At 40.0% G+C, this 20,854-nt stretch overlaps 1 protein-coding gene across 2 annotated transcripts in view; it reads left to right on the top strand.

Annotated features, from left to right (window-relative positions):
* Nucleotides 1–20,854, top strand: part of LOC139124553 (tripartite motif-containing protein 3-like) — a 55,173-nt gene that overhangs the window by 12,156 nt on the left and 22,163 nt on the right. Inside the window, exon 1 of one of the 2 annotated variants that reach the window (XM_070690687.1) lies at nt 19,237–19,327. The exons of the other annotated variant lie outside the window; for it this stretch is intronic. The gene's annotated coding sequence lies outside the window, so the exon portion shown is untranslated. Of the gene's footprint in view, nt 1–19,236; nt 19,328–20,854 lie in introns of those variants that run through there. 2 annotated transcript variants of the gene reach the window in all.

Here is a 20,854-nt window from a genome sequence, read left to right as displayed (position 1 = left end):
CATGAACCGCAGATATAACCAACCTATACTAGCTGTGATATCGCAGCGATGCTAGTGGTGTTTATCGAACATGCTTGAGTCAAGGGTCACCGCCACAGTACCGCTGCGAGCCAACTCATATAGGCTTTTTGGTAGTTTACTACGACACTGATCGGTGTCGCTGATTTAGCTCACAAAATAATGAAATATATTAGTCTTTATCATTGGCTATCTCAGACTCATTCTTTACTCCTGCTAACTACCTTTCTCATGAGCCATCGACGATTTCTGCGACGTTTTCCCGCTCGTGGATACAACGCACTGAATACGTTTTAGGTCAAAAGTTCAAATTCGAGCAGAAATCGTCGACGCGTCGACAGCTCATGGGAAAGCAGTTGAAAATACATGTTCTTATTGTCTAGGTAGTAACCAGGTGAAGAGAACAGGTGGTTGATAGTCATTTATAAATAAGATGCAAGTTAATTATTCAAGGACTGATATATGTCATTATTTTGCGAGCTAAATCAGCTACACCGATCGGTGTCGTATTAAAGTACTAACAAAGCCTATGGGTTGGCTCGCAGTGGTACTGTGGCTGTGACCCTTGACCCGAGCGCGTCCGAGACACGCCACTAGCACAGCTGCGACATCACAGCTGAATTTCTACTTGATTCTTCTGCCATTTATTGCTATCTAATGTACCTGTGTTATCTGCTATGACTCGTCACCTTTTATATATCTGTACCATCACATCACAATCCTGCAACTTCAGCTTTTACCACGCTAAAGTCCACATCGTTAAACTACAGCCATCGTCAAGACAAGGAGAGAAAAAGGAGCCACATGCACATTGTCGCCAGCTCATCGACGAGGCAAAGTGACGCCCAGTGCTCCTCAACAAGCAACTTTTCCAGCCAGTGCAAACAGAGGGCTCAACAGCCAACCATGCTATTGATGCATAAACCGCCAACAATTTACCAGCAGATTGCAGGATGACACCCCATATTGCAAAACTAATAGAAACAGGTATCTCAACTGCTGTCGACTCCATTCACCGTGAACTGCATTCCACACTCGCCCAAGACACCCCCAACTCAACATCTCTTGGTGCTTGACCTGCTCACCGGTACAGCTGCTTAGATGCTATAACCCTCTCCAATCATTGTCAAGGGTACCACGACACTCGCCTCTGCTTCGAACTATGCTCTCACTCAGATTCAACCACTGGACGACACGGACAGCCCTCCTGTACAAAGTTAACCTAACGGACATGGCCGATGATGGTGGCACTCAGCATATCAGGATCCAACATCCGTTGGTGGCGCCCCTAATAACAACAAAGCAGCAAATATGGCTACTATCATCTTCCAGGCGACCCAGCCAATTTTCTCCAACACAACGGCATGCAACCCAGCCAAAGGGTACGGCCGACAAGCAAAACACCTGTGGCCACGCCCCCAGCTGACCTGCTTCTCACATACGTCAATCAGTCAACACTCAGTATGCCTTGGCTAACCTTGGTAAATTAATCTAATTCAGCGACTGATGTCCTAGCTCCTAATACATCTCAGCTATGCCATGAAGACATAAATAGCTTTTGACCCAAACAATCCTGGTATAGCTATATTCACAATCCCAGTTAAAGCACAAAACAATCGACGACTTTTAGACCGTTCAGGTATGCTGATGCCCAAACCGTAGCTTGTACAAGACTCCATGCTGAAGTGGTAAAACTATTCCCTTTGTGTAATACAACTGACCACAATGTACAGCACACATACGAACCATAGATATATAATATAGGAATATAGACTTACACTGCTTGCATCCACATTCCATGCAAGATATCACCCAGTGGCACATGGTAATCTTACCAGCTCTAGGAGGGAGCCTCATGTGGCACTGTAGCTCAACAGCCACTTGAGCCTGCAGTTTGGTCATAATTAGGCAGGGGGGGGGGTAATAGCTTTCATGGGTCTGCAGGATGCCCGGTAGCATGCTGCCCAATGTGCGGTTGGATCCTGTGGTGGACCTTGAACAGCCTTCCAGACTGCTAGACGCCCTTGCTGTGGCAGTACGTGCATCCCCGGGTAACATAATGCTCTCGCCTCAGGTCACACAATTTTGCAAGGGGCCTCAGAGGAAGGTGATGACGACAATTTGATGTGCCATCGCCTCTCGATTTTGACCAAGCCTTTGTCTCCGTGTTGTTTCTGTATGTTCATGGGTGATTGTGCTTTGCTATAATCATTACCAACATTTGAATGAGATACAAAGACCAAGGCCTTATCACTTGCTCCATGTACCTTAGACGTAACCCAATCTGTAGCTGTTTCCTTCCACCATTCATTATAATCTAATGTACTTGCATCATCTCCTTTGACGCATCAACCATTTGCATATCTGTACCATCACGTAACAATCCTGCCACTTCAGCTTTTACCACGCTCACGTTTACATCTTAGAACTCCCACCCACCATCTACATGTTGGGGGCTATAACCTGCTTCGATCACAACTGCCAGACAACATGGACAACTCTCCTGTACAAAACTAACCCAACGTATACGGACGTCGATGGTGGAGCATAGCATATCTTTGATCCCTCATTTGTTGGACGTTCCCCTCATAACTACAAAGAAGCATTTATGGCTATGTTTATGTTCTAGGCGACCTAGCAAACCAGCCTGAATGAAATTACATGCCACCCTTCCCCTCGAGAGCAGGGCCAACAAGCAAACACCCTTGGCCACTCTCCAAGCTGACATACTTCTCCCATACATCAAGCAGTCAACACTAAACGCCTTGGCTATAGCCTCAGTGAGGTCATTGAATTCGGTGACTGATGCCCTAACTCCTAGTACACCACAGCTATGCTTCAAAGACACAAATCACCTTCGACCTAGACAATCCTGGCATGGCTACATTCACCACCCAGTTAAAACGTAAAACCATCGATGACTTTGAGACCGTTTAGGTATGCTGATCCTTAAATCGTTGCTTGTGCAAGACTCATGCTGAAATAGGAAACTAAACAAAATTCCCTGTGTGTAATGCAACTGACCACAATGCCCAGCAACACCACTACCTCTCTACACAAGAGCCCCTACAGCCCTTTCCCCGGAGGAGTAACCATCAACCTACTGACCATCAATCAACGACACTCGCAACTCTACAACCAACAACACCAATCAACCTAGGTAAACTATTCACCACCCTGAAAGGCCATCAATCTGCATAACGCACAGCTCGGCCTGGTTCATCGACAGGCCGAATTTAGTGAAAGGAGAAGTACCATATACTAATTTCTAAAAAGACCTGGACCTATGCCCATGCTCCAGACCTAATACCAACCCTAGATATGTAGTGTGGGAACTATGAACGGACACTGCTTTACATCCACACGGCCAGTGGCATGTGGTAGTCTCACCAGCCCCTGGAGGGAGCCCCATGGGGCAGTGCAGCACCACAGCCACTTGTGCCTGCAGTTTGGTCATAATTTTTTTTTTCGGGGGGGGGGGGGGGAGTAATGGCTGTCATTGGTCTGCATGGTGCCCGGTAGCATGCTGCCTTGTGTGCATGGACCCTGTGATGGACCCTAAACCGCCTTAAAGGCTGCTACGACGCCCAAACACTCTTGCTGTGGCAGTACATGCATCACCAGGTAACATGATGCTCTCGCCTGGGGTCATACAATTTTGCAAGTGGCCTCAGAGGACAGGTGATGACAACACTTGGATGTGCGATCCCCATGGATTAAAGCTTAAACCTTTGCCTCCATGACGTTTCTTTAAATTAATGCGTGATTATGGCTTTGCTATAACCATGTTCAACATTTGGATGAGACGCAAAGACCAAAGCCAAGGCACAGATGTGCTGTGGGCTGGTTAACTTTAATAGTAGAGTTTATGCTGTGAGTTTATGCTGCGTTCCGATGTCCTCATACGTAGACAATCCCCAATGGTTTGAAAAAGACTTATCCAGCCTGCAAAGAAAAACTGCATGGTCTAGTAAAAATATATACAACTCCTACATTCCGTAACCTCGTTCGATGCGGAAGACTCTCGTGATTTGTCAAAGTCGGCGTTGTTATAACACAACTCATTATCACAATTGACGCCGTCAACACATAGAGAGCGGTGAATATCCGTTTGATGCCGTTGATAGCGTTACTCACGGACCAATCGGCGATGCGGACGGCGTTCTACTATGATAATCAGTTACGTTATTACAACGATCGGTGGAGTTGGGCAGAGTTTGTCAAAACGCGGCAGATTACTCCTAAAGTTTACATTTTATCGCGACATGAATGTGTTTTTGGACAGTAGAGAGCCTTCCACATCGAACAATGTTACTGAATGTAGGATTTGTGTTTATTTGTCGACTAGAACGGGCAGTTTTCTTTGCAGGGCGAATAAGTCCGTTTCAAAACCTTTGAGGATAGTCTACATATGAGAACGTCAGAAATTAGCATAAGCTCACAGCTACCCAGCCACAACACGCCTATGGCCAAGACCACTCATCCTGGCAGGCCACCACATAGTGCTTCCCCTTATCACTTGCTACATGTACCCTAGACGTAATGCTATCTGTACCAGCTTCCTTCCACCATTCATTGCTATCTAATGTACTTGTGTTATCTCCTATGACTCGTCACCATATGCATATGTGTACCATAAAGTCACAATTCTGCCACTTCAGCTTTTGCCACGCTCACGTTCACATGTAAAAATCCCATCCACCCCTCACTGTAAAAAAATATTAACTTCGCTGCAGGGTAGCAGCTCACAAATATTGAGAGGGGTAACTTATTTCATATTCACTGACAACTAAAAAGCTCAATAAAGTCCCCTGGGGTTACTGTCATGGGTCTGCAGGGTGCCCGGCAGCATCCTGCCTGATGTGCAGTTTAATCCCTTAAGAGAACTAAATCGCCCTCCAGGCTGCTACAATGGCCCAACATCCCCGCTGTAGCAGTACGTGCATGTCCTTGTAACTTGCTGCCCTCCCCCGTTGCCACTCAAATTTGCGAATGGCCTCGGGGGAAGGTAGTGACGACGCCGGGATATGCCGTCGCCCTCTGGATTTCGGCCAAACGCTTGTCTCCGTGTCGTTTCTTTGCATTAACCTCTGAAGAAAATTGTTAAATATTGGTGCAAAGACAAGGGCAAACTGTAGTTCCCTATCCAAAACACCCTTCGAATTATCGTACGGTCAATTCCTGGTACTCCTTTACTTAAACTGACCTCTTATAGGTACAATGCTTTTACATATTGTCGAGGGGGAGAACAACACATCCAAGAACTATCTGCATTCGCTTCACCTAAATAAAACCTGATGTTCAAAAGTTCAAGAAATATCGTAGACTTGTTCAAGCGAGACTGCCACCTTCAGTCCTCTAAATGCTCACAGTTGCAAATTTATTTTACACATGTTGAATTTCAATTATTGTCGTTATGTATATAAAAATGTACGCAAACTATATCTTCAATATATTCATTATCTTTAATATGGTAATAACTGAGGGCAAAATTTTTCTCTGGTTGTTTTCTGCTATGTTTTAATTGCAGCAATGTAACGGTTTTATACATTTTTATGCATCAAAATAGCACATTTCCTACACATAAACAGTGTTCAAATGTACTTTGGCTATCATTTTCAGGGTGCCTTAGGCAAAGGGAACAAAGGGTTTAGATAAGCCTCACAGGTCCGAGGATAACGGACTATGGCAATCAACGAGTTTGGCAGACATGCTTTGTAACATTGAAAATCGATAAATTTATCAGCTTTCATATTTGATTGCAAACGACAACCCTTTTTATTTTTTGTTGACAGTTACCAGGTCGGGTAACAATGTCAAAAGTTTAACATCTAACATTTTCTGTCTGTCAAACTGTTGAAACGGCATATACTACTTAGTCGTTAGTTGACAAATCAAGAATGATTTTGGATGAGGAGTGATACAATATTCACATTCTACCGTATTTCTAATTCACAGGATGAAATTCGAGGTTGAGTCAGAGAGAGAGAGAGAGAGAGAGAGAGAGAGAGAGAGAGAGGGAGAGAGAGAGAATGAAGAGCAAAAACTACTTTAAAATGCACGCTCTATACTTTTAGAAAATAACCTTTACATAACTGGAAAATAATGGAAACAAATTAAACATTGGAACATTTTTCATTATTTGTCAATGCTTAAAATGAATCAATGTAATTTTTCGGAAGGCGTACATATATTCACAGATACAATGTCAACTGTACAAGTAAAGCTTCATTAGCTGCAGATACGCACAGAATCTACGGTTTTTGTTTTTCCACATGGAGCTGCGATTTAATATTTAGGCAAAGATTTAATCTCAGTGTAATTTTTATCTTGTTCAAAATGGCACATACAGTCCCGGCGGGCAGTTGATAATAAGTGTACACCTAAATAGTACATTCTCACACACTTGTTTTTGCTTAAAGTAAAATAATAAAAATAATGCTAAAAGAAAAGCTTGTGGGGCTTTAAGTTTTCGAGAAAAAATACAAATGTGTTTGTCACTGTTTAATTTATTTTGTGCGGAATCAATTTAAGTATTTGAAACTTTGAGTACAACAATCATTTTGACTAATTTTGTAAATGATATAGGTGAACATTTCGCATCGATTTGATATATTTTATGTGTCTTTAAATAAAAAAGCTATGCGGTGATGTGATTGCCTATTGCATGACCCACTTTATTTGCTATTATTAACAGCAACTAGGGCCTATGATCGAAAACCATGTCGGGGTCGGAGTATTTTATAAAACATGATTAAATTGTCTCGCGCTGTACCGTTGCCAGGCAAGTCGGCCATCGGATCGGAGGACTTAGCTTTCACCGTGCTAGCGACGGATAGCCATAGTATTCGGAGTTATTAGAATATTTCTAAATAGATTTATGCAGTTAATGCAACGACACGATCGAAACAGTAATTCTTATTCTCAGAGATGCCGTGGCTTTCAAAATATCACACAAGTTTACGACCTTTGCGAGGGCGAAAGATTCCGTTCGATGACACACTCATTGCATGTTAAACGTTTGTGCCCACAACGCTGCCGTCACCGGTCTCTACCGGTGTCAACTCGTCAATCCCGATTCTCGGTCGTCAATGTTTTCATCCTACGGACTTAGATGTTTGCTGTGACACATATCTCGCCCGTCCTATTTTTCTTACTTTACGGAAAATCTGTTTTGAGTGTTGTCTGAGTCAACTTTCGAAGTACATTGGATTCCACAGAGCTGCACACAGCTCGACAGCTTATGTCTTCGCTACAGCCTTACGCCGCGCTGCAAAGTGCAACTTTGATTCCAAGCGAGAATTTACGGAATTTTTGTGCGATGAAGGAAATTTATCGTTGTTAGTCGAATGACTTAATGCGTGTGCCTCCTATGCCAACCGCAGGGCTCGAAATTAACTTTTTACCCTGGTAGTCCCTTGGGCTACCACTTTCTGAAGTTGGTAGCCCAGTGACAGTGGCTGGTAGTTCATGAATATTTTAGTTAGGATTACTGTACTCGTCCGAGTATAAGCGCCGGTTCAGCAACACAAAACAGCAGTAAAACTAGGGGCTTCAACTCGAGAAACCCCATGTAATGTGTCACGAATGCTTAATTTAAGCTAATTTATGTACATTTTAACACTTTCTATCACTTTCAAAATCGGCTTACACATCCAAAGAAATTGTAACTTGAGTAAAGAAAAACAGAAAAAAATTCTCATGATCTTTATGAACTGGCATGCCTTGTTACACCCGAGTCTCTCTATACAGAACGTAATACATTTTACTGATCGACAACCATAGATAAAAGACAAAGAAACTCAGCCAAGCCTAACTGACACAGTGTTTTTATTATTTCAAATCAAACTGATTACACAATCTCTTGATATAGAAGCGAAAGTTTTGTGAGATTTTAGCATCAAAACTCCAAAAGTTGACCCAAGTACGTCTTGTATGCTGCCGATCAACAGCATAGTGTGAGCTGGCATGCAGAGACTGCACACGGAAAAGCAACCCAGCATTCTAGTATCAAACGCCAGATGCGTCTTGTGAAAATAACACATAGCTGTGAAAATTGTAATAGTCACCAGAAAAAAAACTCTTAAAGCTTCACAGATGAAAGGATAATTGCTTCAAACAAATGAAACTGCATGTTGACTGTATTAAGTTCTTCCGAAAGTGACGGACATTGCACGCCAAGTATTTCATGTCCAAAGCTTTGGTAGTCCGAGTTGGCTACTATGTCGTGGACTTTGGTAGCCCCTGGGAAAAGTTGGTAGTTTGTGGACGCGGGACTACGCTAATGTCGAGCTCTGCAACCGGGATGGCCAGGTACAAGGTACGACGTCCACATTGAGCCTATACACGACTCGACAGGAGCTTTACGTTTAGCCATAAAAATAAAACGATGGACGGTATCTCCATTCGATTCTCGGGAAAAGCGATAGTTTTAGTGACTCGAAATTTCGTTGGACAAATATGCCTTTTATGCTCCCATGTCTGGATTTATCGAGTCACGTTTTAGCAAAAATAACGTGAGAGCTAGCACAGCATAGATCACAACATATCTGCCTGCATGTATGAACGCTACCATGCTCGAAAAAAGTTCCGGTTGATGACGTACAACAGGGGTAATTCGGGTTTCTTATCTGTCCTGTTCTACGTCACACAGGTGGAGATTATATATATATATATATATATATATATATATATATATATATATATATATATATATATATATATATAATATATATATATAAATCACAAATAAGCAGTAAGCAGTGTGCTTATTTGTGATTTAAATTCAACCAATAATAGCACAGGTAAAAATATGCACAGAAATGTGGGAAAAAGTTCATTTTGTTGTGCGCCCTCATATATCTTAAAAAAGGGGTCGGGGAATTCTACAATGTGCGCCCTAGCCTGGCCAAGTAATATGTTACTCATGAAGAGTTACATTTCCGTCAGTTCAACCTTTGTTGATCTCGACGAGTAAAAGGTACATTGAACCTCTGCAGAGGTTACAGGGTCACCGTACCAAGCCTGTGAAGCCTGATGAACCACAGAGAGACTCCGGCTACAATGAAAAAAGCCCAAACGCAAACACTGATTGTGCAGTCCAGTCGTAGCCAAGCAACGATCACTTTGTATGTTGTATATATTAACCTCTAACCTTAAAAACGTGTACTTTTCTTGACAGTGTGCTTGTGATTATCAAAAATTAACTTGTTGTTCTTCCTTATAGCTCACATTTGCTTGCTCATAAATAAGATTTTCAACCATTTTATTATCCCTACTAAATTCACTTCTTCAGTTTCTAACTAATGTGGACCAGCTTCGAAATCTTTTGCTTGTGTCTAGGACAGAAATCAACCTTGCTACCTCTTTATTTTTGGCAGTATATTTTGTAATATTTAGGGCAGGCAAATATGTACAGTAGCCCATGCTTTTTAAGGCTATCGTATGATTTAACTTATTTAACTTATTTCTTCACAACTTGACAAGCACTGGTTTCTATCATGAGAAACTTGAAGATAAGCTTATGGCACGGTGTCCTTCGGGTTCGATTTTAGGGGATTGAGATCACTTGACACACTTGCTACACTGTGGGTATAAATATATCAACACTGATCTTAGCGCTTTTAAGATGATTGCTGTATTTTTACAACTCCCATTGAAGACCTTATCAATCGATGATACGTTTCTCTCTGTAATATTTGTCACTATATAGCTGTCAGGTGAACACCTAATTTAAAGCCGTTAACAAACACATACCATTCAGTCACTCTGAAACGTCCCATGATTATAACTCGGTGTAGAAAATTAGCACCCTTGAATTGAACGAATTGCAGCTGTTGAGATATATACCAAATGGTTGACCCCTACCGAAACTCATACCAAGCAATCTAGTTTTCAACAATGTCTCTCCTCGCTGACAGAGATTCGCCACCACAACTCCTCATTAATACAAATTATATCATATTTCAGAGCCGGCGTTAACAGTTTTTTGAAATTTGGCAGTAAAGGTTTGCCATTATTATATAATCTTAGAGGTATGTCTGGCTGACTGCCTTTCTCCCTATCGAATGACTAACTTTGAATGTCATGATTAGTACATCTGAATAATGTGACAGACAGATGTTAACGTGTTTCAGAATTCAACATCTTTTCCAATGCTGTTAGAATGTCTTTTGGTCGTCACAACACTATAATGACATGCCTGAAATGTGTAAGGGTGAACATAATTTTTCACGTTGAATTCTAAATGAGTGGCAGCCTCATGTGACAACCCTTTCAAATAAGGTGTATTCCTGGGAAAAGTTTGTCAGGGGAGCGATGACTTCTTGCAAGATGGTAGTTCTGAAGAAGATATCATGCGTGACGACTTATTCTGTTTACAGGTGATAGAAGTTTTATGGATACAGTTCGTACAACTTGGTGTATGTTCCATCGGAAACTAGGACAAAGTTCACAGAAAGCTGTTATCAAGCTATTATCGAACAGACTTATCAGCAGCCACTAAATTTTCTTATTACCTCAATAAATGTCACGAACATGGACTTAATTTTGACAAATTAGGCAAAGTTCAGAGAGAAATGTGTCTGTTGTTAAAGGTCAAAGTTGAAAGGTTGGCAATGACTACCAGACCCATCTGATCAACGAATAGAGGGCGATCTCACGCACGTCAAGTATACAGATATTCAGTAACAGCAAAACAACTGCTTTTCATGACAATTCGCAAACTAAATATTAGTGTTGATACTAAGGTGTTAACTTTTCAAAATCAAAATGTGCGAGACGTCAGTGAGTTGATGTTAGTTAACAAAATTGCGATGTTCAAAATCAATGAAAACTGCAAAATATCAAAACATCAATGGGATGTCTATAAAGTATCAACGCAAGTGCCAAAGTCAACTTTTGTCATCTTTATAAAATATATCCAAGTCATTTGTTTCAGGATTTCTGCCAAAATTTGATGAAAAAGTGTGGTCAACGAAATGTGATGTCCGTTTATTCAAAAAGTATCAAAACAATCTCAGAAATATTCAAAAAAAATTAGTAAATGTTGCACTTATATATTGGCGGGAAAAATTACATCATTCAAAGGGTTAAACATACATGTGGTACAGCTAGTAGTGCTCTTAATTCTTACTTTCATAGATTCTATGGTTTTCGGAGCTCTGTAAGCGATGTCAGTATGATTCATGAATTGTTTTTACTTATTGATGCAGTTATTAATGGTATGTTAACATTTCAACGGGAAACAAAAGTTAGAATAGATTATGACTTTTTTTATATTTACTACACTGCGTTCACTTTTTCTCAAAAGTAATTTGCCTTTATGATATCGTCCGTGGATATTATTTTAATTGAAGTAATACATCAGATTGTTATTCAGGCAAATGTCAGCCTGATTTGGACGAGAAATGGAGCTGACTAGAGGATCTACTTGAAGGTTTAAGAATGGAAAATGAAGGATTCAAAATTAATTAATTTAACGATTAACTTGTTAAAAGGGGTTCTATGTTTGTATTTGCACTCTTTTATAATTAATGTTAAAGTTACCGTTTGGAAGTTAAACAGGTGCTGAGTTACTGAAATACTTCTCGTTCTTTGGTTGGCGTCCACTTACATGGTCAGGCATGCATGAAATGTATTACCATTTTCTACGACGCAAGCAAATTTTAAATGTGCCACTTCTGTTTTTTTCTTACAATGATTAAACCAGATATGAACTGAAAATGCTCACGTGTTTCATTATATATTGCATTTATGTGCAAGTTTGAACCTTTGCTACATGCTTTGCTACATTTAAAGTGTTATGATCAACACAATGAATTTCACCACAGATCAATTCTAAAGGTCATTAAGTATTCAATATGTAATTAGCTGAAATAAAATAATTAATTTCTTTGAGTACTGTCATTGTATCACAATATAGCATGTGTAATTTACCTTTGGTCAAGTCCTTCAAGCTCTATATGCCAAACCGTGAAAGCTTGTTAGCTATTTATGCAAATTATGAATTAGCTGACATGAAAATGCAAAATGACTTTCAATACTTTATAACCTGGTATAATGATCAATGTACACAGCATGTTTCGCCAAATTTTATCAAGTAAATGCCAGTATATATCCCTAATTTGGAAGGTTCATTAAATATGCATATTGGGAATTGGCTGAAAAAAATGTCAAATGACTTTCAATAATCTTGTATCATAGTATCTTTAATGTACATAGCAAGTTTTGCCAACTTTGGTCAAGTCAAAACAGATAAATATCGCTAATAAATGCGGGATATCGGACCGCAGGCGGGCGAAGATTGCATTATAAGCGCGCCAACCCAAACTCACTGCATGGACATCACATTTACGAAATCGAAGTCCAAAGTCAACTACGTCATTGTTAGAATAAGAGAGGTTTTCCATGAACGGGGCATACCACCACAAATTTTGCACAGATGGCGTTGCACTGGCATTGAAAAAGGGTGCATGGGAGCATGGGAACGCGGGCAGTTTCCCTCGCTATGGGTAGGAAATGCATTGAGCAAGACACACTTCCGGGTTCGCAAAAAAAACGAGGATCCCATTTACGGGGCGCTCAAATATAACTATTTGCTGTGATACATAGCAGAGGCGTATATGTTTGTGATGCTGAGAATAACATCAGTAAATAAATGACGGGTTTTAAAAGTTGACGTTTTTTGCGATGAAACAGACTTCTGAAGGTAGCTCGCTTGGGAACACGTCATCCGGCCGCTGTCCGCTTTGACCCCAGTAATTCACACTGGTTTTGGTCGGCCCCAGGTACCCAAGTCACTTCGACCCCGTCACACTTTGCCTACATGTCCACGGAGACGATTCAACATGTTCCACAACAAAGCCAAGACAAAAATTGAAAATATCAATAAAATGGCTTCACAAAGGCTGAAATACACGATACTCGATGAAGTATGAAGTTTATGAAATGAAATCAAAATTGACAACACAAGTGTTTGTCTCGGGTAATACCACTTGAACTATTCTACAGACTGTTTTTTCCATACAGTGCAGTATTTGTCAGTGACAAATTAATCTTTGCAATACATTTTTTTGCGATGAGCTGGAAATTTGATTAATATCGAGTTAATGTACATAAATATTCCGTTATTTACTGGGACACGTTTATTTTCTCGATCCGCTATCTGCGGACTACGTGCTGAAGTACATTGACTGTTCATGTCAACGATCGTTTCTCTCCCTCTGCAGAGTTTCTGTATCCCGTTCAACAACGCTGTACCTCGATCACACGATAGTGACGCTATGTAGCTGTGCAGTATTGAAACTTATCATAAATGGCCACCTCGTCTAACAGTAACACGTATTGTCGGGATTATCGTACGGAAAAAGACTGCAAAAGTAAAACTTATGAATCTTCATCAGAATTGAACACATCATGATTGTACACGAGTATCAACCGTGAATGCACGTTGAGCTCGGCAGTTACACAAGCATGGTACGCTACATGCATAGCCCTACGAGTATGGCGACAGTGTCCGGCTTTGGCTACGCCGGGGGCTACGCCGCCTACCGGAGGTGGGAGGCGGCGTAGCCAAAGCCGGACACTCTCGCCATACTCGTAGGGCTAGCTACATGCACTGCCGCGATGCCGATCGTATGCATTCCAGGCCTATCCCGGAATTTGTTTCACAAACAACCTCAAAGGAGAGCAAACATACTTCTATGGACAATGACGAATACGTTTCTTGGCGAAGCAAAATCAAAACAGTGCAGAAGTACCTGAAGTAGGTCATGGCCTTGGACTCTGTGCACGAACCTGATTGGACACTTCAATACCTTTGACCCAAAGTTATTATTCATCAGCACTTCCATGCCATGAGGCTAGGTAGAGAACGTATTAGCCCTGCGTACGATGCTGTGTGTTCCGCTACAGCTAATAGCCCCGCTCACCACAGCCCTGCAAAGACCCGTACGTAGAGTTGGTGACTTCAAATCCATTTTTGGACTTGACGTAAAAAGCCAAATTACTGCCGAAATTCAGCGTTCTTGGGCCCAAGTCGTATCCCTGCCTACCTCAGCTACTCGATCGCTTCCAAAAATGCCAGTCTTTTATTTTTTTTTCGTAAATAACCGTCGATGTCGGCAACTCTCTCGCTAGCCCTGCGTACGTACGCAGTGTACGCTGTGTGTTAGGAACGCACACAGGGAATGCACAGCGTACACTGCGTACGTACGCAGGGCTAGCGAGAGAGTTGCCGACATCGACGGTTATTTACGAAAAAAGAATAAAAGACTGGCATTTTTGGAAGCGATCGAGTAGCTGAGGTAGGCAGGGATACGACTTGGGCCCAAGAACGCTGAATTTCGGCAGTAATTTGGCTTTTTACGTCAAGTCCAAAAATGGATTTGAAGTCACCAACTCTACGTACGGGTCTTTGCAGGGCTGTGGTGAGCGGGCTATTAGCTGTAGCGGAACACACAGCATCGTACGCAGGGCTAAGAACGTATGTACTCATTTCTGGCGATCGAGCAGCGAGGGAAACAATCAATTACCAAGGATAAGGCTAATTTGCTAAACGATATTTTATCTTTAATAGTGAGTTGAATGAGTAATAAAATATCATATTTTTAATGTTCAATACGAGGTTGAAACACGGAGGACCGTGGTTGAAACCAGAGCTATCCAGCTGTAGCCAACCTGGACAAGCACTTTTCACAGCGCCCTCAAACAGTCGATTGTTTTCACTTGTCATACGCGGCGTAACAGAAAAATTAAAACTTTCATAACTTCATTAATATCCAAGCCACGCCCACCAAAACCTTTTCAGTTCTAGCCATTTGAATTCTGAAGATGTCTACCAAATTTGACTGAAATACGTTCGGCCGTTTTTGAGAAAATGGACCAACAGACAGACAGACACACAGACAGACAGACGGACAGACAGACAGACATCGCTGCGACATATGCTCACGTGTTCACACGTGAGCAAAAAACCCCAAAAAATTACTGGTTGCCTGTTCTTTAAGTAAAGGGGAGCGGCATCGAGAGAATTAATTCTCCCCTAAGACCTCACATAATAGCCAAGGGCATATTCATCGTGTCAGACTTCGGCAACAATCGGATCTAGGTCTTCACCGCTTAGGGCGAGCGTCTCTTCCACTTGAGGAGACCAGGAAGCAGCCATGAGGGGGGGGGGGATCTGATAAAAAAGCTCCAATCGCAATTCCTCCAACCCCACCTCCACCAGCACCTATATGTACCGTTCGTTTTCATCATGTTACATTACTTAGTGTGTCATTCCAGTTATATTTCGTTCTGATTAGACGTTAGACTGAAAGATTGGTCGCTCGAAGGCGCTGTCTACACTCCCTCTTACGGGGGCGTACACAGCGCCCTTGATCGACGGCTCTTTCAGTGTAATTACACATAAAAAAGCCCAAGCCGGCACACTGCATTTACTTCAGAAGCTTAATCATTACTTCATGTTTTTGAAAATTTGTATAATTTCTAGTTGCCTGCTTATACTTTCTGAGTGCAACGTATTCCTTTTTTCTACCATGCAAGCTCAATATAAGCATCAACTCTCTCTTTTTCGAACGTTCAATCAGGCTAAAACCACACTTTTATTGCCAAAACATGGGGCTGTGTACTCGAGGGTAGGCGACCATTTGCTCGACGTCAGGAGTTCGCAGTTCCTTGTGTGTGCTATGATTGTTTTTATTTCATGCCACTATTAAATAGTTTTCACTCCAATTTTCCCCCGAACGATAGTCATATGCTTTATTTCCATATCAGACGAATATTGGTTAAAAATGGAACGATTTTCGGATTATTCTGATCGAATGCATTTATATATCAAAAATCTTTTTTACATGCCTCATATTTTGAACATCGTGCACTCCATAGGATTTAATGGTAACTTGTTGATGACATAGCGGGCCGCATCGCCATCATTATACTGGAAGTGAACCGGAACTATTTTCAACTTGAAAACTATGAGATTCAAAATGATGAAACTGTATGTTTTACTTAGGAAATCCGATTTTTAAGCGGCTAACACTGATTTGATATATCAATAGCGGTTTGATGATGAAAATAATGATGATAAACCAACGTATATTGGTCTTCCAGATAGTTGTTGCCTGGATACCGAATAATCACTTGAGTACTTTAATTATGTAGCATTTTCAATTGGCATAGATATTATTTCCAAAAATTACATTGACAGTCATCCTTTTCGGTACACCCAAGATATCACCTTAAATTCAACTGTACTGTATATCTTTTGTATTAGTATCCATCAGAAACCATCTCCTTAGTTACATTAACGTGGCAAAACTTGAGCTTAAAATGACAAAAGATGCAGTTTAAAGGAGTATAATCGAGCCGGATTAAACGCTTATTTTAGACGAAAAAATGTCACACTACTTTGGGTACGATCTTTATATGTATGCTAGACTCTTTAAATGAACAAAGTATCTCCAGGAATATAGGCAGCCAAGCAGTCCAACTCTCATCGTTTATGCTAAAAATTGGCTTTATATGTCTGGGTGGCTATCCCTTCTCGGTCTGTAGAGGACGCGACGTGGATCTGCACTAAGACCAAATACGAACTGAAAATGCTTACGTCTTTCATCATATATTGCGATTGTCTGTGAATTTAAACTTTTGCCACATTTTTGCAGCTTCATTGAAGTGTTATGATCAATATCATGAACAACATTCAATTTGTAGGTTTGTCTGGCGTATTTCATGCTCTGTTGCATAATTAATGACTTTAGAAATAAAAGACATACAATGAGAATGCCATTAGCTACAAAAGTTAATCACACAAGGATTTATCCGCCAAGAAATTTGCATATTTGATGAACTTTCCTAATTCGGGATATATCCCTGAATTAACTTGATCAAAATCGACCAAACTTGGTATCTATATATTGAAAATACTATGATTTAACATAACTGAAAGTCATTAAGCATTTTGACATCATCCAATTCCTCATTGGCATTTTAATGAACTTTCCTTAGTAGGGTTATATATCTTCATTGATTGAAAAATTTGACAAAACTTGCTATGCACATGGAAGATACTACGATACAACATGATTGAAATTCATTATGCGATTTTACTTCGAGTTCATCCGATTCTTAATTTGCGTATTTAATGAAATTTCCTAAAGAGGGATATATCTTGATTGGCAGCATCAAAGTCGATGAAACCTGCTATGTAGATTGAAGAAATATGATAAAATATCGATGAAAGTTACTAAGGATTTTTACATCAGGGATATATGACTTGAAAGACTCTAGAGAAGTCTATAGAACCTGCAAGATGTATTGACGGGACAATAAGGTTATATATGTGACAGATATTTTGCATTTTCATGTCAGCTAATTCATACTTTCTATATCTATATGAGCTTTCACAGTTTGGCATATATTACTTGAAGGACTTGACCAAAGGCAATTGCATTTGCTATGTAAAGTGGTGATACAATGACAGCACTTAAAGCAACTTAGTATTTTTTATTTCAGCTATTTACATATTCACATACTTATTGTCCTTTGGCAAATATGGCTATGTTTAGCTCACATGTATGTATGTATGTATGTATGTATGTATGTATGTATGTATGTATGTATGTATTATGTATGCATGCATGTATGTATATATGTATGTATGTATGTATGTATGTATGTATGTATGTATTATGTATGTATGTATGTATGTATGTATGTATGTATGTATGTATGTATGTATGTATGTATGTATGTATGTATGTATGTATGTATGTATGTATGTATGTATGTATGTATGTATGTATGTATGTATGTATGTATGTATGTATGTATGTATGTATGTATGTATGTATGTATGTATGTATGTATGTATGTATGTATGTATGTATGTATTGTGTGTTTATGTGAGTATGCATGTCATACATATATGACAAATTGGAGGTTATATGGTGTAAACATGTGTGTATGTCTGTAATTTTTTACGTTCACAACCTACTGTAGGTCATAGGTGTGTAAATTTTACCAGTCCATGGTTCCGACAGTCATGCTTTGCTTCCACTTTCTGAGTGCAACGTATTCCTTTTTTCTACCATGCAAGCTCAATATAAGCATCAACTCTCTCTTTTTCGAACTTTTATCAGGCTGAAACTAAATTTGTATTGATAAACATACGACTGTGTGCTCGAGGGTAGGTGACCATTTGCTCGACACAAGGAAAACACAGATCCTTGTGTGTGCTATAATGTTTTATTACATGCCTTTATTATACAGTTTTCACTCATTCCCCCCCCCCCAAATGATAGTCATATGCTTTATTTCCAGATCAGGTTTCCGTAAAAAAAAGAACGACCGTCGGATTTTTCTCATCGAACGCATTGATATAATATAAAAATACTGCTATTACATGACTCATATATCATACGTTACGTACTCCATAGGATTCAATGGTAAATTGTTGATGACGTTACTGGCCACATCTTAATCATTATATCCATTGAACCTGATCTATTTTCAACTTGACAACTTGGGATTCAATCAAGATCAAACTACATATTTATATAGGAAAGTTCGGTTTTTAGAAACATGTGCATACAATGACTCTACTGATAAAGCGCCCAACAGTGATATAAATAACGATGATGACCTAACGTATATTCATTCGTTCACCAGTTAGTCCTTGACTGGCTACCAAATGGTCAGTTTAGTATTTTAATTATGTAGTATTTTCAATGGACACAAAACCATCTTCATATATGTTTAAACAAATTACCATTGTAGCCATATTTTGGGTACATCCCAGATATAACTTGTAACATTGTACCGTATATCTTTTGTATTAGTATCTATCAGGCACCATCTCCTGTGATTAAATTGACATGGCAACGTGGCGTTAACGTGATTACTTTAAAGTATGCAAAGAGAATAGATGCAGTCAATGATGTATTATTTAGCGTTATTAGACACTTTTATTTTAAATGATAAAATGTTACACTGGGTTGCGCACGATCTTTACATCAACCTTAGGCTCTTAGTATCAACAAAGTATCTTCAGGAATAAAGGGACCAAGCAGTCAAACTTCCCGTTATTCATGCTAAAATTTAGCTCTATATGCGTCAGGGTGGCTATTTATCCCTCTCTGGCCTCTAGAGGACGCGACAAGGATCTGTGCCAAGAAAGTTAATATTTACCATGCTTTGTTAATAAGTGTACAAAGTTTCACACTTTTCGCCAAGAGTGCACTACCTCGTTTTATCTGTTGTACTAGAAGTCGAAGAGTAAACTTCGCCACCTCAGCGATAACGATAGGTAAGTCGTCTAAATATGTTCAAAAATACTGTGTGAACAATGCTTACAATGGGAAACTACAAGCCAACGTTTCCTGCATGAGTGGCGTATTCGTTACTTATCGCTTTTATTGTGTTTGGGTGTGGTGTGTGCTGACGTGTTTTACAGGGCAATTCACCAACAGCTGACCTCCACGGGCGCATTTTTACTACGCACTAGTATTTTAGGCAAGAAATAAATGTTCTGAAAATAAGACATTTATAGAAAAGCATTTGACCGAAAATAGGTAAGAATGATTAAGACGAAAGTGCAGGAACTCTACACTCTTGTATATACTTTATCGAAACTAAAACTAAACTTTGAACAAAGACAACTGTGCCAAGCAACTCAGAGGAACATAAGATGGCGGTGTTAGCCTAGATCGACGTACCATAAAGAAACTCTCTCTCTCTCTCTCTCTCTCTCTCTCTCTCTCTCTCTCTCTCTCTCTCTCTCTCTCTCTCTCTCTCTCTTCCGCTCTTAATTTTTTAAGTGAAGGATATTGACGAATGCGTTAAATTAGTACATATTTGCACAAAGACCAATCTCGAAAACTGTTTAAGTAGGGGTCAGGGTAACAAAGATTTACGTCGTCTCAGTTCAGAAGTTGTAGTGCTGTTTCACAAGGTCGTTGAATGTCACTTGCATATTCAATACTCTATTGAAGAGTGTGTCGTATGTTGACAATATACTTAGAGCCTAGGGGATTTATTTGATATCGTAGACATGACTAGTCTTACAGGTTTCCATGGGAACATTTACATTTTGCCAAAAAAACTTTTATGTCATACTGTATTTTCAACTGGTGGATGAGTGTTTGCAATTTAGTTTAGCAGGACATGTTGTCTGAAGCTGTCGCCTAATGACGTCAACTTAGGAGAATGAGCCTATGTGGCTCCTCGGTGTCATTGCAAAGTACAAGCTCTTCTCCTTAGGGACAACTTCTAGCCGTTGGATCATTTTTCAAACGCTAAATGCATTTAATTTAAAAAAATATTTGTTCTCGAATTGTGTGGGTACGGTGTACTCTGCTGTCCATGGCTGTTGGATTAGATCCATCTGATCCCCACTTATCAGCCGTCCAGGCCCAAAGAGCAAAATTAGATTATTATAACTGTTAGCATAATGTCTGCTTTAGATAACATTGCAGTCATCACTATTGTGGCGTTTTGGTATCGAACACATACAGTATATAACGAATCGGTTCACTGTTGTAAGGAAATGTTTCAAAGTCCGCTAAATAGGGAGCTCAACCGTAGTTGATTTACGACTTCGTATAAATGTGGTGTCAAATAACTAACGTCTCATGGATAATCGCAGTATCTTTAAATTTGGAAGTGTTGAGGTTGCTCATCGCATTTTAGCGTTACCGATTGCCATGGAAAAACTCGATGATTAAAATATTTATTGTGAACTGGCAGGTAAACGTACTTTAAGTGTAGGTAGTTTGTAAATATTTTCTGCGTCGTTGTGGAAATTGTGTTGGCTGAGTTGTGCAAAATTATCAGG

Source organism: Ptychodera flava (assembly GCF_041260155.1).
Source record: "Ptychodera flava strain L36383 chromosome 23 unlocalized genomic scaffold, AS_Pfla_20210202 Scaffold_24__1_contigs__length_23054250_pilon, whole genome shotgun sequence".
In the NCBI taxonomy this organism is placed as follows: domain Eukaryota; kingdom Metazoa; phylum Hemichordata; class Enteropneusta; family Ptychoderidae; genus Ptychodera; species Ptychodera flava.
This window is presented reverse-complemented; position numbering and strand designations above follow the sequence as displayed.